Genomic DNA, 26,043 nt, shown 5'->3' on the forward strand with positions numbered 1-26,043 from the left:
TGCTCTTCTAGTTTCCTCAGCCTGCAAATATTTCTAAGCTTTTGGTCATTTATTTCTTTAAACTCATTGAGAATATTTGTTTTTCAATCTGTATGTGATAATTTGTGGGACCAGTAATTTGTTTCTGTTAGTTCTCATTCATGTTGTCTTGTTACCTTGTATCTCAATTATCACTAGAGTGCTGGTCATTGTCTGTGAAAACTGTGGAGATTCACTGATGCCTACAATGATGGTCATCACTTCCTAAAAGAGTTGCCATTTGTGTCTGCCAGTACTCAAATGCATTACCAATTGAGGACCACGTTGGATCAAGTTCAAAGCTTGGTATTTCCTGGTCTATTTCAGCTGTGCATACAGAGGGCAGATCTGCTGGTCTATGGTCATATCTTGTCATGAATAGTAATTTTATCCCTATTACATTTTTTTTCCTGCTTTGTCCAGACAACATTTATGCTAAGGCAACTCTAAGCTTGGCACATTGAGGAGATCAGTTGTTTATCTTTACTCTGACAGTATACCCTTCTGGACGGGTTCTTTTAAATTATTCTAGAGGTGTTTTGGTCCTTGACTTATGCCTCTCCATACTCTAGTTGTGGCTGTGAAACTAAAGAATCTTGTTTAAGGGATTAGCAAATATCTTCTTGAGGTCAAAAATGTCTTTGATGCTCTGATACAAAGTTTGGCTAAATTTTTTTAAATAAAAATTCAAACAAGACTATAATCAACTTTATTTCCACCACCTACAAGTAATATTACATATATCCTCTTATGTTTCTTTCTCTATGTTATTATTTTTAATTATACATATTCCTTTGAAGTAATTTAGACAAGAAGAAATATAAAAATAAGGACATTTAAAAACTATGTTGTGAACATTTAATATCATTCTAGGACCAGTTTGGTGACCTACTGGTTAAAAGAGTCAGATCCCACATGGCTGACTACAGTTTGAATACTGACTCGGGCAGCTTGAAAAACCCATGGGGCATGTGTGCACGAATGCTCCAAATCCTGACCCAGTGGAGAAATGGAGAGAGGGGTAATTGCGGCATAACCACACCCCATGGGGAAGGGAGGGTTTTCTGCTTCTCCCTCTCTCTGTCTCTCTCTAGTGAGTGCGAGTGCCTCTGGCAGGAAGATAAAAAGTATTCTAGACACTACTAGTATATATACAACTGTTTGGCATATGAGCATGTGAAAGGTTGGTGATATATGGATAAATTCAAGAGAGAGCCATGCTAAACATACTTTTGTAAAAATGTTAACCAAAAATACTATTGTAATTAAAATGCTCAATGTTCTTGAACTTATTATAAGAAAAATAAAAGGAAATGAAATTGAGGGAATTGTTGAACTTCACATGTTTCTTTACCACAGAACTTATTTCCTAAATTATGGCTGTAAGTCTAGTTTTTTTTTTTTTTAAATACAGAAGTAAATATATTTTTTAAATTTAAGATTTTAGAGCAAATATGTTTTTTTTTAAAAAAAAAAAAAACATGCTTCAGGCTAGCTGGTAGTATGGTGGATAAAGGTATTGGACCTCATGCAAAATAAAATAAAATAAATAAAGCTTTAATTTTAGACAGTCATTATAGACTGTCTTCTATGAAAAACTGGAATATTCTTTATCCTCCCATTTTCTCTTGTCAGTTATATAATTTTTACATCATCTAAATGATTGCATTCACATTCACTTCTTTGTAATAATTGCCGTTAAGCTGTATATTCCAATGGATTCAAAGTTAACACCATACTTTCACTTCTTGCTTTTTTTTGTTCCTGAATTTTTTTAAGACATCTGACTTCTGTTGTCAAGCATTCAAATGGACTGATGGGTGCTATCCTAAGCAATTTCATGTTTGAAATACGATCTTAGGCTAACCCAGTAGCCTAGTAGTTAAGGGAGCTAGATCCCACATGGTCAATTACAGTTCAAATCTTGGCCCTAGAAATTTGAAACACGTATCAGGCACCTATGTGCCCAAAGACCCAACAGGAGAAATGAAGGATTGTGGTTTGCCCACGCCCCACTAGGGGGTGCTTTCTTTCTTTCCTTCTCTTTCTGTTTCTCTGGTGGGTGCTTGAGCCTGCTAGCAATTTTTTAAAAAAAATTAAAAAAAAAAAGAGGGAGAATGATAATAAGACCTTAAAAATAGAATGACATAGTAACTGACTAGAATGTTCCTGACAACATCTTCTTTCCATAAGGTCTTTGTAGATAATTTTCTCAAACTCCAATATGCATATAAATTACCTGGGGATTTGTTAAAAAACCAAGATTGAGGTCTGGTGTTGGTGGCACAGGTGGTGGTGTGCTGCACTGCAATGCTAGAAGACATGTGGCTGACCGAGAGTTCTGATCCCAGATGATCTGGAACACACCTGCCTGCACAAGGGCCCCCAGAATCCTGTCAGCCTGGAGGGCTGGAGAAGAGCCTGTGGACTGAGACAGACAAGATTCTCTTAAGGGTGCCTGTCTTACCTCTGATATGGCTCTTTGCTTCTTCCATGCATTATTCCCTTTTTCCCCTCATAGGATATTTACATAGTGACCAAGCAATTACTTTTGCTAACACTTGACCACCTCCATCTGGGCCTTGTGTACACTCTGATACAGCGCACCTGACTTCCTGATTCTCCCCACAGTACGTGATTATCTGTTTATTCACCCTTTTTTTATCATTTCTCTCAATGTGGAGTGTCACCTAGAATCTTTGTATCCATCAGTGAGTGAGCCTCCTTATTAATTTTTCTATCTCACCCTCTGTCCCTCAGAGAGTTTTTACTTATCCTCAGTTCAAAGACAAGAAAGTAAACAAACCAACTCAGTTCCATTGTCTCTATCTCTCCAGCAAGTGCACACACCCTATAGCAAAATCGCTCTTTCTCAAATATATATATATATATATATACACATATACATATATACATATATATATATATACACATATATATATATACACACACACACACACACATATATATATATATATTTTAATTTTTGGAAAACAAATGATGGCCTTTAAAAATAATCACAGAAGGGGACAGCAGGTGGTCAGATGGTTAAGGCGCTGGGAGTACCACAAGGCTGGGCACAGTTCAGTTCTCAGACCTGGTGGTTTAAAAATCATACTGGGCATGTTTACCCAAAATCCTGAGAGGAGAATGGAAGAGAAAGGATTGTGGCATGGTTGTCCCTCCCGGAAGTTGATTTCTCACTTTCCCTTTCACTGTCCCTCTTTCTTTTCTCTCTGGCTAGTGCATATGCCCTATTGCAAAACTTAAAAAAATAATAATCACAGAATATTTGAGCTTGATTAAATATTATAGATGCAGGACCAGCAGATGGTGCAGTGGTTCTGTCACTGAACTCCCATATGGCTGACTGTGGTTTGATTCCCGGACCCAGAGCTTTGAAATTCATGCTGGGTATGTGTGCCTGCCCGAGAGGAGAATGGAGGAGAACAGATTGTAGCATGGCCATACCCCCTGAAGGAGTAATTTCTCACTTTCTGTCTCTCTCTCTGTCTGTGTGGCAAGCACACGTGACCTATAGCAAAAATCTCTCTCTAAAAAAAAATAATAGACCAATTACCACATTTTGTAATTGAAAGAATACAAAGTTAAATAATTAGTCAAAAATCAAAAGGCAGTCTGCTAGCAGGGTTAAGAGAAGAACAGATAAACTTGGGCTTTCACCTGAAGAATTATGAAAATAAACATAAACAAAAAATTTAAAACCTTGTGTGTTAAAATCAGCTTTAAATGCATTACACTTAATGAGTTGCCCCTCTTAGATAAAAGTAAACTGAAATAACCATCGCTTAGGAAAATTCCCTAAGATAATAGTGAAGAATAAGACCAGATACTGTGCTGGTATCAGAAAAACTATTTTTTTTTCCCATCAGGGCAAATGTGATGAACTCACATTCTTTAATTACACAATTATAATCATTTTTAAATTATAAGTATGTTTTCTGTTAGGTTTTACTGAGCTGATTGTTTTTTTATTCAATATGGAGATATTTTCTGAGAAGACATACTCATTAACTGGCATTCTCTTTTTAATTAAGTCAAAGTATTCCCTTGCCTTAAAGATATATTATGAAAGAGATTATTTCAATTACAGATGTGAACACTGATTTAGAAAATTAAGGATGTGCCTGACATCTAATCCAACAGATAGCTAACCTGAGTGTCACAATATTTAAATTAAAAATTAAATCCTGTATATTTTTTATTCACATATAAAAAATGTTATGAGTTAAGAGTTGTTTTTAACTACTTATGCTACTAGAACTTAAGTCCCCATAATCTTTACAGCTTCCATTAACATTTAAATGTTTTAAAAGTATGAAAGTCCTGGAGACTGACTTACTCAGACTGGCATTCCCTGTACCAGTATAATAATAAACAGATACCATAACTTACTGTTGTGGGAAATACGCAAATATTCTTGGGATAGACTGAGTCATAAAACTTTGCTATTTTAACTTATCCAACCTATGTTCCTTGTTCTATTTTTAAAAAAATTCACTCTGACTTTGAGAAAGGATCTCTTCTTTGATTAAAGTTATAACTGATCAGTCAAGATTACTATTGGACAAAATGTGTTTAACTATTACATGACCTAAAGGCTGGTACACATCTGATGAGCAAGGGAAAGCAGTGTTGCAACCTCCCTTTGGAAGAGAGATGATCTTTGTGCTAAAACATGCGTGGCTCAGAAAATAATTTGTGATGGCAAGGGGACACGCTTTTTCAACATAATGAGATTGTCTTTCCAGGTTCATCTTGCATTTGGAGAAAACAAACGTGTAGGAGGGACTGCTGTGAAGTCTTCTCATTGTACTTGTGATTTTGACTGGCCTTCCTCATCCAGTACCAAACTGAATTTTGGATACCATAGTTTGAATGTTATACTTAAAACTTGAAATCTCTAAGGAAAGAAAAATTATCACTAAAATTGCAAAATGGACTTTGAAATGATGTAATACAGAGTGTCTTAGTCTAATGCAACAAAATACCATAGACTGGGTGTTTAAACAACAAATATTTATGTCTCACAGTTTTGGAGGCTGGAAAGTCCAAGATCAAGGCACTGGCAAATTTGGTGTCTGATGAGGGCCCATATCCTCACAGATAGCCATCTTCTTGTTATGTCTTCATATGGCGAAAAGGGAGAACTTTGGTCTCTTCAATTCCTTATAAAGTCACTAATCCCATTCTTGAAGGCTTTATCATCATGACATAATCACCGATCAAAGGCCTCACCTCCTAATACTACCACACTGGGAATTAGTATTCCAACACATGAAATTGCACGGGGTGGAATGGAACACCATAGTCTTCGGTAATCTATATCCAATTTATGCATAAATCTATAGTCACCATCTTCAACATTGATCCAGAAACTGACTTTTCATTATCATCTTCACAGCTACCTCTTGGTTCAGGGCACTATCATCTCTCACTTGGATGATTGTAGTAACTTAATTTGTCGCCCTGATTTTGCTATTTCTGAGGCAGTTTTACTCTCAACACAGCAGGCCAGAGTGGTCTTTTTCAAGTGGAAATCAAATTATCTATGTCTCTGCTCCAATAGCTTGCATCTTACTCTGGGTAAAAGTCAAAGCCTTTACTATGTCCTAGGAGTTGTCTTAGTCCTGGTTCCCCACAAAGAAAAGCTCAGGATAAAGGCTGTGGGAAGGTAATGTACTGTTGGACATGAGTCCCCAAATCAGAACTATATTAAAAGTGAAACCAGAAAGGAGAGAAAGGAAATCCAAGGAGCAATCCAGCTGACTACCACTGTAGGCAAAATTGGAGCTGGATCACTCTGGAGAACTCAACAAACTATTTGTGCATCGCCTGAGAATTGTCCTCCAAGCAACGAAAGTAGTAGGTGTTACCCACTGGTTCCCATCCCAGGAAACCTTTATTCTTACTAAATTACTCAACTTCAGTTATTCTGTTTAGCAACATAGTAATGGGCTAGAACACTGTCCTTGCATGGCTGAAGAGGGAAGAATCTCTTTGCGGACTCTCTTATAAGGGCTAGACCTTCAAGACTCAGTCCCAAAGGCCCCACTTGCTAATACTGCCACATTGGTGAATAAGTTTCAACATATGGTATTGGAGCAGAGGTGGTAAAGACATAACTATTCAGTCTACAACACTGAGGATTGTTGCTTTAGAATAAAAGTACTACTTTCCCTTGACAAATGAAAGCATGATTGTTATTTCTATCACTATTAGTCTGGTACAGCATCATATACTTGTTTATACCTTTTGATGAAAGTGACTAACTTCTATCTCACAGAGAAAACTAGGGGATGAATAATTGAGAACTGTCAATCATACATGAGTTCTTGTGAACATGTATAACCCAACTTTCTACCACCACACGTATATCTTTTACATCTTGTTAAAGTGGCTCCCAAAAAATATAATATATAAATAATACATTGATAAATATAACCAAAAACTATGGATTAACTATAGCATATAAAAATAAAAAACAAATATATGTCATGATTATTCCTTTAAATAACTCAATCCAGAATAAACCTGAGGCTGGATGGAAATTGTGAACTGAAAGAAGATGCAAGACTCAAAGATAATGTCAAAGTTTTAAATTCGGATGACTTTGACTAGGGTCGGGGTAGGAGAGAGAACAGTGGTTGTTAGAAGAATGTCACAAAGAAAGATATAAGCCACAGGGTGGCAAACACTTCCAGGAAGGTGATGCTTTCAGTTGGGGATATAATGAGTTGGAGATGTTAAAACAATTGGGGGAATGGCCAGCAAGCATTTGGCAATGCATCACCAGTATTTGGAAGATGTGCTGGACCATTTATTTGGGTTGGGTCTTAGAGGTTATAGTTTGTGAGGACCAGCAGTTAACATAATGGCTATGTTGCTGGACTACCATGTAGTCGACCACAGTTCGCATCCCGGACCTGGTGGCTTAAAACTCACGCCGGGTGCGTGTGCGTGCGTGCCCAAGATCCCGAGAGGAAAATGGAGGAGAAGGGATTGCGGCATGACTATCCCCCCTGGGGGGTGATTTCTCACTTGCTGTCTCTCTGTCTGTCTCTGTCTTTCTGGTGAGCGCACACGCTCTACAGCAAAAACCTCTTCAAAAAAAAGAAAATAAAAAGGTTATAGTTTGTGAATTGTCTTTATTGAGGTGATAGCTGAGGCCATGAGAGTAAATGAAATAGGCAAAAAGAATATAAAGAGAAATAAATGTCTTTAGAACTTAATTGTTATTCTAACTGTACATAAGTATTACTTAGTTTGTTCTTGAAAATAGTGTTACATTTAACAATTTGTTATTTTTTAAAGTTAATTTATTCTGGGTTCATATGAAAAGACCAGAAGCGATCAAGAAGAAGGGTATAAGATGAAAAAGAAAACAATTCACCATAATAGAAGTCATGTGTAAGTATGGGGCAAAATATTTTGTAATACTAAAGAAAGTTTATTTTCAGAAGGGAATATCATCAGACTTGAGGAGAGATGGCAGAAAAGAGCTTTCTTTAATAATATAAGATCCAGTTCATTGTTATTCCCACTGAAATTCATGGTGCTTTTCAGAAATTTTGAGGCTCTCTATGTTGGAAACAAGGCAAAGGCATCAAATGTTAAATGTGAAACACACACAATCCCGGACCTGGTGGCTTAAAACTCACGCCGGGTGCGTGTGCGTGCGTGCCCAAGATCCCGAGAGGAAAATGGAGGAGAAGGGATTGCGGCATGACTATCCCCCCTGGGGGGTGATTTCTCACTTGCTGTCTCTCTGTCTGTCTCTGTCTTTCTGGTGAGCGCACACGCTCTACAGCAAAAACCTCTTCAAAAAAAAGAAAATAAAAAGGTTATAGTTTGTGAATTGTCTTTATTGAGGTGATAGCTGAGGCCATGAGAGTAAATGAAATAGGCAAAAAGAATATAAAGAGAAATAAATGTCTTTAGAACTTAATTGTTATTCTAACTGTACATAAGTATTACTTAGTTTGTTCTTGAAAATAGTGTTACATTTAACAATTTGTTATTTTTTAAAGTTAATTTATTCTGGGTTCATATGAAAAGACCAGAAGCGATCAAGAAGAAGGGTATAAGATGAAAAAGAAAACAATTCACCATAATAGAAGTCATGTGTAAGTATGGGGCAAAATATTTTGTAATACTAAAGAAAGTTTATTTTCAGAAGGGAATATCATCAGACTTGAGGAGAGATGGCAGAAAAGAGCTTTCTTTAATAATATAAGATCCAGTTCATTGTTATTCCCACTGAAATTCATGGTGCTTTTCAGAAATTTTGAGGCTCTCTATGTTGGAAACAAGGCAAAGGCATCAAATGTTAAATGTGAAACACACACAAAAAATCGCCTTTTGTGTATTCCATGCAGCAGCCTCATCTGAAAGAACAAAAAATTAGTTTAACATATTATCATTCAAGTAACCCAATAAATCAGAAATGGAAACATGCCTCCTAATTTTCCTATTTCCAACATGAAAACAGAATAAGGAGGAAAGCCCTTTTAGGTTGACAAACAAAGATAGACCTAAAACAAAAAAAATAAAACTTACATTTATTTACTGGAGATTGTATGACAAAATTCTTTAATTGATTTCAATCATTAAGATACTTGGTAGGTTTCCAAGACAATATACTTTTACTCAGTTTCATCCCACATTTACATACTTGTTCTCTTTGGAAAAAAAAAAAAACTTCATTGTATTTCAACATACCATGTTTATTGCAGAAAATATGAAAATAAAAGAGAGGAGTTTTCAAAAATTTCATGGAGGGCTTGCCCTATAGCTCAGTGGTTAAGGGAACTAGATCCCACATGGCTGACCATAGTTTGAATCCTGGCCATGGTGATGTGAAAAACATGGTGGGCACATGTGCATGTGTTCTCAAAATTCTGATGGGAAGGAGGATCGGGGTAGAGGAAAGGACTACAGTGCAACTATGCCCCATTGAAAGGTATTTTCTTCCTCTCTGTCTCTGGCAAACACATATGCTCTCTGGAAATTAAACAAATTTTATGGAAAACACAGATTATTAAAAAAACTGTGTGTTGGGAACCAGCAGTTAGCATAATGGCTATGTCGCTGGACTCCCACGTACTCGACCACGGTTCGTGTCCCGGACCCGGTGGCTTAAAACTCACGCCGGGTGCATGTGCGTGCGTGCCCAAGATCCCGAGAGGAGAATGGAGGAGAAGGGATTGCGGCGTGACCATCCCCCCTGGGGGGTGATTTCTCGCTTTCTGTCTCTATGTCTCTCTCTGTCTGTCTGGCGAGCGCACGCGCCCTACAGTGAAAATCTCTCCAAAAAAAAAACTGTGTTCAACATACCATGTTTATTGCAGAAAATATGAAAATAAAAGAGAGGAGTTTTCAAAAATTTCATGGAGGGCTTGCCCTATAGCTCAGTGGTTAAGGGAACTAGATCCCACATGGCTGACCATAGTTTGAATCCTGGCCATGGTGATGTGAAAAACATGGTGGGCACATGTGCATGTGTTCTCAAAATTCTGATGGGAAGGAGGATCGGGGTAGAGGAAAGGACTACAGTGCAACTATGCCCCATTGAAAGGTATTTTCTTCCTCTCTGTCTCTGGCAAACACATATGCTCTCTGGAAATTAAACAAATTTTATGGAAAACACAGATTATTAAAAAAACTGTGTGTTGGGAACCAGCAGTTAGCATAATGGCTATGTCGCTGGACTCCCACGTACTCGACCACGGTTCGTGTCCCGGACCCGGTGGCTTAAAACTCACGCCGGGTGCATGTGCGTGCGTGCCCAAGATCCCGAGAGGAGAATGGAGGAGAAGGGATTGCGGCGTGACCATCCCCCCTGGGGGGTGATTTCTCGCTTTCTGTCTCTATGTCTCTCTCTGTCTGTCTGGCGAGCGCACGCGCCCTACAGTGAAAATCTCTCCAAAAAAAAAACTGTGTGTGGATTTCAAAAAATTCTGCACCAAAATACTTGGTACTTTCATACCATTTCCCATCAACTTCTGAAATCCCCTTTTATATAACCCTGCTACCCAGACATAATCACTGTTTTTACTCTATTATATATTCCTCAAGCCTTTTATCTATCTATACGTTTATTTTATTAACTTGATATCTTGGTACATAAATATTTTTAAATTTATTTAATTTCATTCATTATTATTATTATTTTAATTTGACCAGAGAAAGAGAGAGGGAGGGAGGGAGGGAGAGAAAAGGGGAAAGCAAGCTGCTCAGTCCAGGACTCCAACTACAGCCAGCCATGTAGGAGTACAACACCTTAACCACCACACCACTTGCCAGCTCCATAAATATTTTTTTCATCATATACTAAAATAAAAGCATTTATTTTAGTTTAAAAAACTTCATAAAACACATTTTTATTTATTCATGATAGAGTGTGCATATGTATAATTGGAGGAAGAGAGAGAAGAACATCCCTGACAGGGTCTGGTCCTACCACAATCTCCTTCTTTCAGTCCTCCAGTCCATCAGATCTTGGGCACTCTGGCGTGTGCCTGGCGTGTATCAGGCCAGCTGGGCTGGAGACTACAACTCTAGTCACCACGTGGGATCCAGCTTCTTTGGGGCAGCAAATTATCATTGCACCATGGAGCTGGCCCCATAAACACACACACACACACACACACACACACAAACACACACACACACACACAAAGCCAGAGGACACATGTACTTGCTGGGGAGGGGGGGAAGAGTAAGAAAGCACCTTGCATGGGGAATGGTCACACCACAATCCTTTGTCTTTTTGAGATTTTGGGTGTGCAGACACACATGCCTGCTGTGTTTTTCAAGCTACAGGGTCTGTGACCAGAAGTGGGATCCAGCTGCCTTTACCACCACACCCCAGGCTGGCATGAAATACTTGATTAGTTGTTTAATTAACTTGATTAGTTGGTACCACAACATAGACAGTACTCAGTATTCAGTGGTTAAACATTTTGAACATTGTGCTTGTTTTCTCTTTTCTTTTTTTTTGGGGGGGGTGGGGAGGTTTTTGCTCGCCAGACAGGGAGAGACAGAGAGACAGAAAGCAAGAAATCATCTCCCAGGGGGATGGCCACGCTGCAGTCCCTTCTCCTCCATTCTCCTCTTGGTATCTTGGGCACACACGCACACGCGCCTGGTGTGAGTTTAAGCCACTGGGTCTGAGACTCGAACCATGGTCAACTACATGAGAGTTCAGCGACATAGCCATTACGCTAACTGCTGGTCCCTTCATATTTTAAATGATAAATAAAGAAGGTGGTAAATGTGTATAAGTTGCTATCCAGGGCTACATTCCACCTATCTCCCCTTACTCGCCAGCCCTACCTTACAGCCCACAGATATGATAGATTGCTAGATGCTGAATTAGTAGCTCAAAGGGTATGAATATCACTATCGATTAAATTGTCTCTGCCCCTCCCTCCCAATTTTTATGTTGGAAACCTAGCTCTGAATATAACTATATCTGGAAAAAGGGTCATTAGGAAATAAGGTCACAAGGATGGAAGCCTAATACAACAGGACTGTGATTTCGTAAGAAGGAGGTATTTCTTTCTCTCTCTCTTCCCCTATCTCCATCCTGTGAAGACACAGCAAGAAGGCAGATTTACATAAGCCAGAAAGAAAGCCCTCACCAGAAACCAAATCAGACTGCACTTGGTCTTAAACTGCAATCTCTAGAACTATGAGAAGTAAATTTCTCTTGCTTAAGTCACCCAGTCTATGAGGTTTTCTTTTGGCAGCCTGTGTTGACTAATACAAATATCTTAGAAGTAATTGACACAGTGATAAAACAGTTTCCTGAGAGATAATCCCAATATACACCACTCTAGCAGAATATAAGGGGACCTATTGAATTGTACCCTTACCAACATTCAAAACATTTTCAAACCTTGGGACCAGCAGTTGGTATATTGGCTGTGTCACTAGATTCTCACGTAGTTGACGGCAGTTCGAGTCCTGGACACATCAGGTGTGTGTGCGCCCAAGATCCTGAGAGAAGAATGGAAGAGAAGGAATTGCGGCATGGCCATCTCCTCTGGGGGGTGATTTCTCGCTTTCTGTCTCTGTCTCTCTTTCTGGAGAGCACACGTGCCTTCACAAATGCAAACACCTCTCAAAAATTTTCTTAAACCTTATCCTTTTAAGATTCTGATAACATGGGGCAGACTGTGGTGCAAGTTGTAATGAACTGGACCCACACAGGAAGGTCCTGGTTTCATGTCCCAGGGAGGTGAGGATGGTGGTGGGGGTGCATACTGGCATGAAGACCCTGTTGGGGCTGCCTCTTTTCCTCAGTGTCTTTCTTACATGGGAAAAAGAAAAAAAAAAAATATATATATATATAATGTCTTAAGGTACACACACTCACTAAAGAGAGGGAGGGAGGGGGAGAGAGAGAGAGAGAGAGAGAGAAAGCACCCCAAAGGCTAATAGTCACACTGCAACCTTTTTTCCTCCATTTTTCCCTATCAGGATTTTGGATAAGGACACACAGGCACCTGACCTGTATTTCAAGCTTTCCATGCCAGGATTCAAACCATGCAGTCAGTCATGTGAGATCCAGCTCCCTTCATTACTAGGCCATGGGGCCAACCCAAAAAAGTCCATTCCTTTGAAGTTTTGTTTCATGAAAATAGCCTTAGTTCTCATGGCATTTCCCCCTGAATACCATGCAATATTTTGAAATTCCCAGTGTTAGTAATATTTTATAGAGATAAAAATGTCCATTCAGGAACCCAAAACCAAAACAAAACAAACACATAAGAAATGAAGAAACTTCCCAGCATTTTACCCTCTCCATTTCTATATTTATGAAAATGAAGAACTAAGAACTAAGAGCTTGAGATGGTTTCAAGGTCAAATAAAAACAGAATCAACAACCGAGGACTGTGACATGGGTTCTCTGCAATTTAAAGCACTCATCTATTTTGGACAGAAAGATGTCATTTTTTGTTAGCAAACAGTAATTCTGAAAAATTACCATAGAAACAGAAAATATACTATCCCTTAGCAACTTTGTCTTGCTTTTAAATAAGGTCCTTACTAGCAGAACCTCACCTTCTCTTCATAAGCACCCTAAATTGTTACATATTTCGTGCACAATAATTTTCTCTCCTCCAGCTTGCAATAGAAACAAGTGACTTAAGAGGTTGGAATAAAGAACTGAATTCTGCTTTCCCATCTAATTTTTACTAAGAATGTTGTACTGCGTTCTCCACAAAATGCAAATATTGGTAGCATAATTGGTTTACTATGAATTAGTAACAGAAATTTACCAATTAATGCCACCAACAATTACCTTCAGGACAAATTCATGATGCTGTGAATTTGGCTTTGCGTATGACTCAACTTTTCCATTCTTACTCCATTCTTCACTCACCTGTTCCATTCAGTATTACTTTACAGCACATAGTGCACTGTTTTCCTAACTGTGCCCTGAGCTGGCACCAAATACGTGGAGATGAAAATATCATTCACGTCAGTCTGTCTTACCTCATAACATTCTCAAGCTGTTTTCCCCATTTTAGCATTGCAAGGGCAGTTCACTCCTACTGGGTTCTCTTAAAGCTGATTGGATTTCCATGGAAGAGGCACCTGCAGAGTTGATAATAGAACAAAGAAAAGAGAAAATTAAATTTACCTGCGTTGACCAAAAGGGCAAAAGAGGGCAATGCAATGTCAAACAAAGGGTATTTCAAGTCAATGGACTTTCGTCTTATAGAAAAACCAAGCCAGAAATGTCCTCAGTCAGGAAGTTTTTCTTATGGCCTTTGAGTTTACATTTTAATGTTATTTTTTATTGCATCTATATTGGTTTCATCTACTATAAATAGAAAGAAAAAAATTCAACAAACCACTGAGTTCAGGAATTGGAATGATAATTTGAGCAGAGTGATGAGTGGGTAGGGTATGGAATGAAAATGCCAGTTCTTCATATAGAAGAATGTTTCTATTTCAGAAAAAATAAAATACTTCTATGGTCCTAAAAATATCTCTTATGTGATTTTGTTGTGTTCAATTTAGAAGTGCAGGTATAACAATTCTAATTTCTTAAGTGTCTAATGTGCTTTAAATTGAACAGAAGAGATGTGACTAAGTGTGTATAATTTACTTGGAATGAAATTAGGTTCAAATTTATTTTTCTTCTGTGTCCACCATAGTGTGGGAATGCCAGGTTTTAAAGTCTTACAGAAAAGTGACATTTCCTTATATTAGGATCTAATAAAATGGAATGTATGCTGGAAAATATTTGCATATTTTCAATGGAGATTTTTTGAAAAGACATGTATAATTCATAAAAACATTTTGGTTCTTATAGAAATCCAGTGGTGTTTCTCTTCTCTCTGACAGGTGATATCAGAGAAAACCCTAGGAAAGCTATGGCAACTCAACATCGCTACTCTCTAGCCAAGATCTACAGAATTAAATGCAGTAGTATTTCTTCCAGCCCTAGACCTCCTCCCTTTATCTTCATGTTTTAACTCTTTCTTTGGTCAGACCTCACTGGAGTCCCACTGACTAAAAGCCTTCTGAAGTCACCCTAGCTCTCTGAGCACAGGAGAGACTTTGAGAACCCCCTTAGTTCTGGAGGCCTTGATGGGTCTGCTAGCAACTACTATTCTGTTTTGTCCCCCTCATTTGTCTTCACTCCCAAAGAAAATCTATGCTAGACTAGGCTCTGCTGGCCAAAACCTTGCTGCCCATTCTTTGCTCTTCCTAGTCCAGCTCAATAGTATTACAAAACAATAGTTTTCCATTATTACTATATTTTGAATTCCCTCAGTTTAAAGAAGGTACATTTAAACTAAATACCAGTAATATAAAAGTTTTCTCTCTTAGTGTAATGGTTAAAGTGCTGGACTCCCACATGGCCAACCGTGGTTTGAGTTCCAGATCTGGAAGCTTGAAACTCTTGCCAGGTGTGTGTGCGTGCATGCCTAAAACTCCCATTAAGAGAATGGAGGAGAAGGGATTGTGGCATGGCCATTACTCCTGGGGAGTGATTTCTCACTTTCTCTCTCACTGTCTCTCTCTACCTCTCTGGTAAGTGTGTATGCCCTATGGCAAAAACCTTAAAACTGAAAAAAAATTCTCTTTTGGGGCCAGGAGGTAGCGTGGTAGTTAAGGTGCTGGACTCCCACATGGCTAACCATGGTTAGAGTCCTGGATCTTGCAGTTTGCTTTCTTACTCCCTCTCACTCTCTTTCTCTCTCTTTTTTTTAATCTTTTTTTTTTTTTAAAGAAGTTTTTTCTATAGGGCGCATGCGCTCGCCAGAAAGAGAGCCAGAGAGATAGAAAGCGAGAAATCACCCCCCGGGGGGCTGGCCACACCACAATCCCTTCTCCTCTTGGGATCTGGGGCACGCACACACACGCGCCTGGCATGAGTTTAAGTCACCGGGTTTGGGACTCGAACCATGGTCGACTACATGGGATTTCAGTGACATAGCCATTACGCTAAGTGCTGGTCCCTCTGTCTCTCTTTTTTGAGCACATGTGCCGTGTAGCAAAGTAAAATAATAATTTAAAAATCAAATAAGTAATTAAAGAATTTTTTAAAATAATTAAAAGTTTTTAAAAGGTTTCTCTATTATGTAAGTAGAACATTCTCAAATTTTTCCTGTTGGTCTACAAACCCTAAAGTACATCTCTTGGTCTTACAGAAAGGATGCCTACCCTAGCTTCAAAAATTACAAGTACTATTCTATCCCTTGGACATATAGCAATGACCAAGAAATAAGTAGTTCCTGCCTTTATGGAACTTACATTCTCACAAGAGAGACTAAAAATAAACAAAGTAATAATTATATACACATAGGAGACAATCCTTGTTCTTAGAAAAGACCCATCATTAAAAGAAGCATAAAGTAGATGACTTGTTCTCAAATGGTTCTGAAAATAAAAACAGCATATGTGCGTGAATGTGTGTGTGTGCATGAATGTATGTGTGTGTGTGCATATCTATGAAGTTTTGAAGACAAAAGGGTGTTACTTTAGAATTCTGTACCCAGTGGAATTATGATTCATGTGTCTAGACAAAAGAATAATTTCTAAATGTATAAGGGTATAGGACTAGCCTATAGCCTTGTGGTTAAGGGAGCTGGATCCCACATGGCTGACCCATGGTGACCCATGGTTTGAATTCCAGCCCTGGCAGCTTGAAAAACACTCCAGCCAAATATATGAATGTTCTAAGATCCCATTAGAAAGGAGAAATGGAAAAGAAGGAACTGAGGTGACCATACTACATTCAAGGGTGCTGTCTCCTCTCTTTCTATCTCTCTGTCTCTTTCTGGTGAGTGCATGTGCCTTCTAGCAATTAAAAAAAAATGCAAGGGTGTAGAAAGTACAACACTCCTATTACTATCAGTTAAAAAAACCTTTTTAAATAAAAAGACAAATATTAATATTCCAAACATTCTTTGCAGAAAAATAATACGATTCACAACTAGACCCAATTACACTACAAATTAGCCAAGTTAGGATTAAAGGAATAAACTGATGTAAACAGAGATTCAAAGAAATTTTAAATAATTATTTGAGAATATTTTTCACAAATATACACTAATACATTAAAATATTTAGATAAAATCGATGATTTGGGGGGAAGAATAAATTTTTGAACACTTTTTTTAATTGCCAGAGGGCATGTGTGTTTGCTAGCGAGAAACGGACAGACAATAAGAGAGAGAAAGCACCCCCCAAAGACTTGTGTGCATGCCATAATCTCTTTTCCTCCATCCTCCATTTCTTCATTCTATCAGGACTTTGGGTGTATCGCACACACTCCTGACATGTTTTTCAAGCCACCAGGGCAAATATTCAAACCATACAGTCATCCACATGTGATCTAGCTCTCTTAACTATTAGGCCAAAGGCCCAGCTCCCCACGTTTTTCAGGATCAATAACAATAGAGTGAAAAAAGTGTTGTCAATAAACCATCCCTATCAAGTGCCAGGCTGAGATGTTTTTGAAGGTAGATTCTCTTAACTCTTCAAAAAAAAAAAAAATAGAACATGGCTAGCTGTCACTGATTAGTTGTAGTTGGCCTTTCATAAAATGGTGCTATAGCTGGGATATGGCTGCATAGCTAAGAACAACACTTCCCTAGCCTCCAGATAGAGTCACACAGTTATTTCTCATGAAAGCAATACAGGCACAGTGATGAATTTCACTTCGGTATCTGGGAAGTTAAGGGCCTTTTTCAATGTCTCTACCCTCCAACTAGATATAACGCCCAGGACATCCTTTTGAACTGTTCCATGAGTAAGAAATACGAGTTGTGTTTGAAATACTGTACATTTTTGAGACTAGTCAATTGTGCCCTAGATAATATACTACTAGGTTGTCAGAAAAGTCATGATGTATTTTTTTTCTGTATAAAAATGGGTCATGACTTTTCTTACAACCCAATACATAATGTGTATCAGAACACAGATAATTAAAATGTTCTCTTTATTTTTATTTATATTTTCCCATCTTCCTTGATTTTTATAGGATTAAATGTAAGCTGTTTTATTATCGCTACTTTTAATTTCCAATAGGGCATGTGTGTTTGCCAGAGAGAGACAGAGAGAGAGAGAAAGTGAGAAAGCACTTCCAGTGGGGAATGATCATACCACAATCCTTGTTCTCCACTCCCTCTCAGGATTTGGGCATGCACATACACATAGTAACCAGGTCCAATACTAGAACTGCTCAGTTGGTCATATAGAATCCAGCCACTTAACCACCATGCTACCTGGTTGGTCCTGGCTGGTCCTGTAAGCCATTTTAACAATAATACCAAGCAACACCAACAACAAAATAAAAACAAAAATTTATTTGAAAAATAAGATTTTTCAAAAGGAAAAAAAAATAAACTACATGAAACATAAAGGCAATCAGTCCTACTGAGAAAACCACCCGTTTATCTAGATAGACTGTCTTATTAGAAAATTACCAAAAAAAACTTCTTGGTAATCTAGGAAACAGAAATGAACAACTATGATCTTATTTTAAAATGTTTCTATTATTTTTTTTAGAGGTTTTAGCCTTAAGATGCATGCACTTGCCAGAGAGAGAGAGAGACAGTGAGAGGGAAAGTGAGAACTCACCCTTCGTCCCCCCAGGGAGGATGGCCACACTGCAATCACTTCTCTTCATTCTTCTCCTAGGATCTTGGGCGCACACACACACACACACACACACACACACACACACACGCCTGGTGTGAGTATCAAGTCATGAATCTGGGAGTCAAGTATGTGGGGACCACCACTCCATCTGCTGGTTCCTGTGATCTTATTTTTTAAAGAAATTAAAAATCTTGGGGTCAGCAGATGGCATAATGGTTATGTTGGTGTACTTCCATGTAGTCAGCTGTGGTTGGAGTCCTAAACTCTGTGGCTTAAAATTCATGCTGGGTATGTGTCCATGCATGACCAAGATCCCGAGAGACGAATGGAGGAGAACAGATTGCAGGGTGGCCATCCCCCGGGGAGTGAGGTGGGGTGATTTCTCACTTTCTGTCTCTCATTGTCTCTCCAGCGAGTGCATGTGCCCTATAGCAAAAATCTCTTAAAAAAATTTAACTTCTTACTTTTTAAAGAAATTATAAAGTTTTCAATTTAGCATGAACCCTTCTGAGCTAGCCCTCAGGGTGATGTAGAAATATACAGAAAATCATAGGAATAGACCTGGTCTCGTGGTACAACAAGAACATAGATTATATTCATATTTCCTATCCTGACTCTTCTTCCAACATTTTGGATGAGTTTATATTTCTATTTTCTCTTGGCATCAAATGCTTTCACATACTCCTCTGGCACTCCTGGGCTCTACCTATGTTAATATTATATTTTGGAAGTTTATCCTCCTACAGGAATGTAACATTCCTTTCTTTGAGAATTTGGTACATGAAACACTGCAATAAAATAACATAGCCATGTTCTGCTAAGATATTCATAACATAATACTTATCATGTTGTTTCTCAAGTCTGTCTAAGTATCAGAATCATGGAAAAGATTTCTGGGTTCTGTAACCTGGAGATTCCTTTTCAGATCTCGGACAGGTTCTGACAATCAACAATAGCAAGTATACAAACAAAAGCTTCTTGGATAATCCTGATGTCTGGCTAGATGTAATATATACTGACATCACACTCTATTTTACAGTAGGCTATGTACACTATACTGTGGCTCCTTCACTACCATTGGGGGCAGAAACTATTTTGCCTCCTTCAGGAGAGTACATTGCACATAATCATATTAAAAACTCAATGGCCATTTGTGGAATTCAATGAAATAATGGCTGAAATGTCTTACCAATTATAGGCATGTAATTGTACCTACTTTCCTAAGTAGTAGGAAAAAAAAGAACAAAAATAAAAACACAAACTTAAGCTTTTGATGCAGCTGTTCATAGGCCCTCTCTCCAACTCTATATTGGCTTTCCCCACACTAACAGTAGGATCAGAGTTGAGAGTGAGCTAAGAATGCTCAGTAGGTGGAAGGAGCCTACAGTCAATTCATATTTTCCAAAGACTCAAGAACTGGTATGTCCAGCTATAGCTGTAACTCAACACTAATACTTTGCTGAACACTCATGGATTTGACCCAAATGTCTTGAGTAGAAGCACATGGGGTCAAAGTGGATCCTCATGAATATTTAGTGTCCCATGTGTCTCATGAATATTTAATACTTACCTGTTTTTTCCATCCCTTCCTGTCTATACATTCAGTATAAATGTGCTCTCCTTGCTTTTTATTTTTTTTAATTTTTTTTTTTTATTGACAGAAGGTGTGTGTACTTGCCAGAGAGAGAGAGTTAGAGAGAGAGAAAGGGAGAGAAGGTGGGTGGGTGGGCATTCTCAGTGGAGTGTGATCATGACAAAATCCCTTCTCCTCCACTTTTCCACTGTGTTGGGATTTGGGGCATATGTGCATACATGTTCAGCATAGTTTTTCAAGTCCTTGGGGCTTGAACTGTTACTGGCCACATGAGATTGGCTTCCACAACCATTAGGCTATGGGGGCTGACCTTCTACTTACTTTATACCTAACAGATCTATCAATATGCATCTCTTAATTCTACCTTTCTTCCTTTCCTTTCCTTTTTTCTTCCTTCCTTCCTTCTTTCCTTACTTTCTCTTTCTTTTATTTTCTTGTCCAAAATTAAATATGATTACAGCAAATACATATGGCAGGTGATTACTCAACATTTCTAACAAGAACAGTTGATCTTATAATATCTAAAATTAACACCTGTAGTGTCCTGTCAAAAATAGAGAATGTTTCAACCCTGACTTCTTCTGTTTTCATGTTATACTATTTAGTTTTCTTGGTTATAATGTATTATTTATATGACAATGTAGTTTCCTTAATAATTTAATCAGTGTCTTTGTATTTCTTCTTGCATTTGCTTCATTCTTTTTAATTTGATTTCCTTCCTATTGAAGTACATCTGTCAATAATTCTTTTAGGGTCCTCTTTGTTTCTGGTCCACCATCTGTGGTTGGACTGTCAACAAGAGGGAGATTTTCATAAAAATCCTTGTGGGGAAGATCATCACCCTTGAGGGTGAGCCATCAGATATAATAGAAAATGTAAAAGCCAAAATCCAGGATAAGGAAGGAATTCCTCCTGATCCACAAAGACTAATTTTTGCTGGCAAACAGTTGGAAGATGGGTGTACTTTTTCTTACTAAAACAACCAAAAGGAGTCCGCGTTTTATCTCATGTTGAGACTTCCTGGTAGTGCTAAGAAAAGAAAGAAATCTTATATCACTCACAGGAAGAATAAGCATAAGAGAAGGTTAATCTGACTGTCCTGTTATACCATAAGGTGGATGAAAATGGCAAAATTAGTCAACTTCATCGTGAGTGCCCTTCAGATGAACATGGTGATGTGGTGCCAGAGTTTTTATGCCAGCCATTTTGACATACATTATTGTAGCAAATGTTGTCTGACTTACTGCTTTAACAAGCCAGAAGACAAGTAATTGTTTATGAGTTAATAAAATAAATGAACAGGGACCAGTAGGTGACGTGGTGGCTAAGGCACTGGACACTCCCACACGGCTGACCACGGTTCGAGTCCCAGACCTGGCGAATTGCTTTCTCACTTTCCCCCTCTCTCTGTGTCTTTCTCTGGTCAAATTAAAATAAATGAATGAATAAATACAATTAAATAAAAAAAATTCTAAAAAATAAATGAACAAACCTTAAAAAGATACTTATTTTAGTTCAGCTCTGTGAATGGTAAACTTTATTGGTCTTTGTTTGAAAATGTCTTTTTTCCTCCTTGCTTTGAACATCATGTTAGCTAGTAATAGAATTTCATTGGCCCTTTAAAAAGTTCATTCACTATTTTTTTTAAAAAATTCTTTTATTTCATTAAGTACCATCATTATTATTTAATTTGACCCGAGAGAGAGAGAGAGAGAAAGGGAAAGTAGGAAAGCAAGCCTCCAGGTCCAGGACTCAAACCATGGTCTGTCTTGTGGGAGTTCAGTGTCTTAACCACCATGCCATCTGTCTACCCTCACTCTTTATTACTATCAATGGGATTTCTCTTATCCACTGTGTTTTTGTTTCTTCTTAAGTTTTCTTTGCCTTACTTTCCTGTTTTAGCTCTTTCCTTGTCCTTAATGCACTTTAATTTTAAATAGAAGTGTTCAGATGTGGATTTCTTTTTTAAAATTTATCCTGTTAAGAAATTAATGCATGCTCCATGGGTCATTTCTGTTTGTCCTTCTTTCTCTTTTATTTTCTTTCAATTTGCCAGTGTGTGTACTGACAGAGAGAGACAGACACAGAGAAGAACGCATCCCCTAGTGGGGTGTGGTCATGATGCAATCCCTTGTCCTCTACTCTCCATCCCATTAGGATCTTGAGCATGCTTGCCCATGTACCTGATGTATCATGTCATTATTTCTGAGGAATTCTCTGACATTTTCTCTTTAAATCATGCCTTGCCAATCATTTCTTTTTCTGTCCTCTCTTTTTAGAACTTCTGTTAGATATGTATTGGGTCCTCCTACTCTATTTCTTAACAATAGAGTATAACTTCATTTTGTACCCACCTTTTTTTTTTAAACCCTCTGTGCTATACTGTGGTAATTTCCTCAGATTTTATTTCCCAGTTTAACAATCATCTCTTCAACTGTATCCAGTCCATCCATACAACCCATCTTTTGAAGATTTTTATTTCCAATATAATAATACAATGCACTGCAATATAAGATATGACAGCAGGGAATTTGTGTGTCTTATTTGCTACTTTATCTTCTTGCACTTAGAACACTGATAGAATGTTGTGGATGTTTAATAAATATTTGTCCAATGTATTAATGAATCAATATGTTTCTATTCTTTTTAAATATTTCAATTTTTAAACTTACCTTGTTTTTTCATCTGATTTTTACTTTCTTTCTTTTATGTTTTTCATTATTTTATGGATTTTTTTCCTTGGTAACCATGTTCAGGTCATCTTATTGTCTCAAGTTGTTTGGGCACTGATTTTCCTACTTGTATCTGCTTACTCTGGTCGTGGATTGTTTCCTTGGAGGTAGGTAAATTTTACTGAAAACTTGACTTTAGAGAGGATGGTTTATTTCGTGGAATATTCTTGTGCCCCAAGTTGTGCCATTGTCCTTAAATCAAATTTCTATATTTGTTAGGTAGGGGCTTGTCAGTTTCTCTGTTTCAAAGCTTGTAGTTCTTCTTTAATGATAATATAAAATTGGACTTCCCTAGGCTGGGTCTTTCAATTTTCAAAGGAATGATTATCCCCATCCCCACCTAACCTAGACTACTGGGTATGAAATTAAGCTCCTTGGCAAGTTCCTTAGACTTCAAATAGTGAAAACTTCATTAGGGTGCTATTTTATGCAGATTGTTAGTTCCAGTTCCTCACATTGGGGTTAAAAACCTCAGCATCTGGACCTTAGTACTATGACTTTGAATTTCTTCATTTCTTGTATCTGAAGTGCTTGCTTTATGTATCTAGAGCTCAGTTTTATACTTTTACTCTAGCCATTATTCTTATATATTTGGAGGAAGTGGGACTTCTCACACCACAACTGTCATTTTTATTTGGTAAGATGATTTGGTTCCACAGGTCTTGCTAATGAATTTTATCCAAATTACACAAGAGACTATCATTAAGAATCACAATTTCATTTTGATTTTTAGAGTTTTGGGCAATAGTGTTTTAAATATCATCATTAAATCAATTCAGTTAATAATACTGTGCTAAATATTTAGGTATGTAAATGAGTAAGATAGTCTCTACAATCAAAAGGCAAGTATTATATAATACAAAGATTAAGAAAGGTTTATAAATAATCATAAGGCAGAAATCCTTTAAGTGCTATAGAAAAGCACATAGCTCTTTAGAATCACATATGTTACATTTATTATTAAACAAATTATTGAGCTTGTTTAAAAAATGAAAAGTAAATCTGAAGAAGGTATTTTCTACTGTAGTAACAGGGAAAACATCACAGGAAAGGTGATCCTTTAAAAGTGCCCTGAAGAATGATTGGAATCTCTAAATAATAGAAGGGGAGGTGTTGGATGTTAGGAAGTAGCTCTTCCAGGTAAGGGAAAGCATTAGTTTAGGCAAGGAGCTGGGAGGGAAGAGGGCTTCCAACAGAGAGCTAGTAGTCCAATTTTATGGAAGACGATATTAGAAAAGCATTATTAAGAAGTAAAAGTAGGGGCCAGATGGTGGTATAGCTATAAAGTGTGATGATCTGTGAGGCAATTCCACATGGGAGTGTTCCTGGTTCAAGTCTAGAGAACTCCTTGAGTATACCAGACATACATCTACCCAAGAGCCAGGGTTGACTGAAGGCTAGGGGTAGATCTTAGTGTCAAGATCCTGTTGGGGGTTCTCTCTCTCTCTCTCTCTCTCTCTCTCTCTCCCCCCTTTCTCTGTCTGCCTCTCTCACTTGTGGAAGAAATAAACTTAAGAAAAAAAAAAAACTCAATGACTTAATACAAAAAAGTTAAGAAGAAAAAGAAAGTAAAAATAAAATGAAAATAAAGGTTAGATGGGGATGGGGTGGTATGAGGTGCACAAGAAATTTAAAGGTAATTCAAATTTATTACTGTCATATTTATCCAAAGGGAAAGGATGATGTTAGGTCAAGATTAAAGTATAAATTTGAGAATGAGGATCACTTAGAACTTGGTTTCGGTTGTTTCTTCTTAATGTCCTGATCCTCTGACTGGATAATTTTACTGGTTTCCAGAAAGGTAAATTGAATTAGCACTTTTATCTCTCAGGCATACAAGTACCATCTAGTGGCAAAAGAAAGTAATTACAATAATGAAATGATACGTATGAAAAACAATTATTTATCAATACCTTGGTCTTATTTATGCTATGATTAGCTAAGAACAGAGGCCACGTTCTAGCTAGGTAAGGAAATAAAGTAGTCTAAAACAACAGCATTGCTTAATAGTTGGATTAAGAAAACATAGGATCAGATTAAATATGGATTGTGGATTAAAGGTCTTACTAAATATGACATAGTCCAAAATTTCATGTAAGAAACTAAATAACCAATTATATTTTAGAAATGAATCTTAAAGCAGGAGCTGTTTGAGTTTGTAGAAAGAGCAGAGAAAGAGAAAATCAGTACAAATGAGGACAAGATGGTAATAGTATTCTTCCAGAATATTTTCTCCTTGCTCTGTAACTAATTCCTACTTAGTTCCTAGACCTTAATTTAAATATGACTTCCTCTGAACAATGTTCCTTGACCACTCAGGTCTGTATTAGATGAATCATGAACGTCCTTCTATAGACCACTAATCCATGATGCTACTGACCATACTCCATGTTTGATTTTCTTTGTATAAGTCCTTATTTTGGTTTATGTCCTCCTTTCAGTTGGTACAATGTCTGTCTCACTCACTGTTCTATCCTGAATGATTAGGGTGGTACCTAACATATAACAGGCAGTTCACAGGGGCCAGCAGGTGGTGTGGTGGATAAGGGTGCTGGATTCCCACATGGCCAACCATGGTTCAAATCCTGGACCTGGTGGCTTGCTTTCTCACTTTCCCTTTCTCTCCTCTCTCTCTCTCTCGTCAAATAAAGAAAAAAAATAACAACAAATGGAAATAAATAAATAAATAATTCTTTTAAAAAAAAACAGGCAGTTCACAAATATTTACAGAATGAGTGGACAGATTGAGAGAATTAATTTTTTTAAGAATGGTTTAACTTTATTTATTTAATTATTTATTTACTTAAATCTGACCAGAGAGGGACAGAGAGAGAGAGAGAAAGTGAGAAAGCAAGCCGCCAGGCCCAGGACTCAAACCACTGTTGGTCATGTGGAAGTCCAGCACCCTTAACCACCATGCTACCTGCCAGCCCCAAGAGAATCATAATTAAAGGTGAAAGGTACATAAGGAAAAGGTAGAAGGCACAAACATGGAAAGAGACAAGGTACAAATATGGAAAGTTAATATTAGTAAAGGTTAAATCAAAAAAGGAAAATATTTTCAGGAAATTATTAGTAGAAAATTGTTTCTTTTAATTATATATCAGTTATCTACATGACATCCATTTATTTGTAAACTCTGGTGCTTTATAGTTTTCAGAGTACTTAACTTATTTATACCTGGGTGGGAAAAATAACAATGTATACCTCACATTGCAAGTTTAGATATTAAATAAAAAATTGCACATAAAGCATACAGATCGGAAATAGCACATATCATGTGTTTAACAGTTGGATTTTATTTTTTCACAAACCTCATCTCATAAATGCCCTGAGAGGGTCAAGAAAGGCAGCTATTGGGAACCAGCAGTTAGTGTAATGGCTATGTCGCTGGACTCCCACGTAGACAACCGCGGGTCGTGTCCCGGACCCGGTGGCTTAAAACTCACGCTGAGCACGTGTGCGTGCGTGCCCAAGATCCCGAGAGGAGAATGGAGGAGAAGGGATTGCGGCGTGACCATCCCCCCTGGGGGGTGATTTCTCGCT

At 37.7% G+C, this 26,043-nt stretch overlaps 1 long non-coding RNA gene across 1 annotated transcript in view; it reads right to left on the bottom strand.

The window, feature by feature from the left end:
* Window positions 1–8,058: 8,058 nt before the first annotated feature.
* LOC102483463 (uncharacterized) overlaps window positions 8,059–26,043 on the bottom strand; it is a 28,011-nt gene continuing 10,026 nt past the window's right edge. Inside the window, exons 3-4 of the long non-coding RNA XR_001370244.2 lie at window positions 13,546–13,647; window positions 8,059–8,426 (exon numbers count right to left, since the gene is read on the bottom strand). This is a non-coding gene — a long non-coding RNA (uncharacterized LOC102483463). The remainder of the gene's footprint in view (window positions 8,427–13,545; window positions 13,648–26,043) is intronic.

Source organism: Tupaia chinensis, unplaced genomic scaffold, assembly GCF_000334495.1.
Source record: "Tupaia chinensis unplaced genomic scaffold, TupChi_1.0 Scaffold000187_1, whole genome shotgun sequence".
Classification (NCBI taxonomy): domain Eukaryota; kingdom Metazoa; phylum Chordata; class Mammalia; order Scandentia; family Tupaiidae; genus Tupaia; species Tupaia belangeri.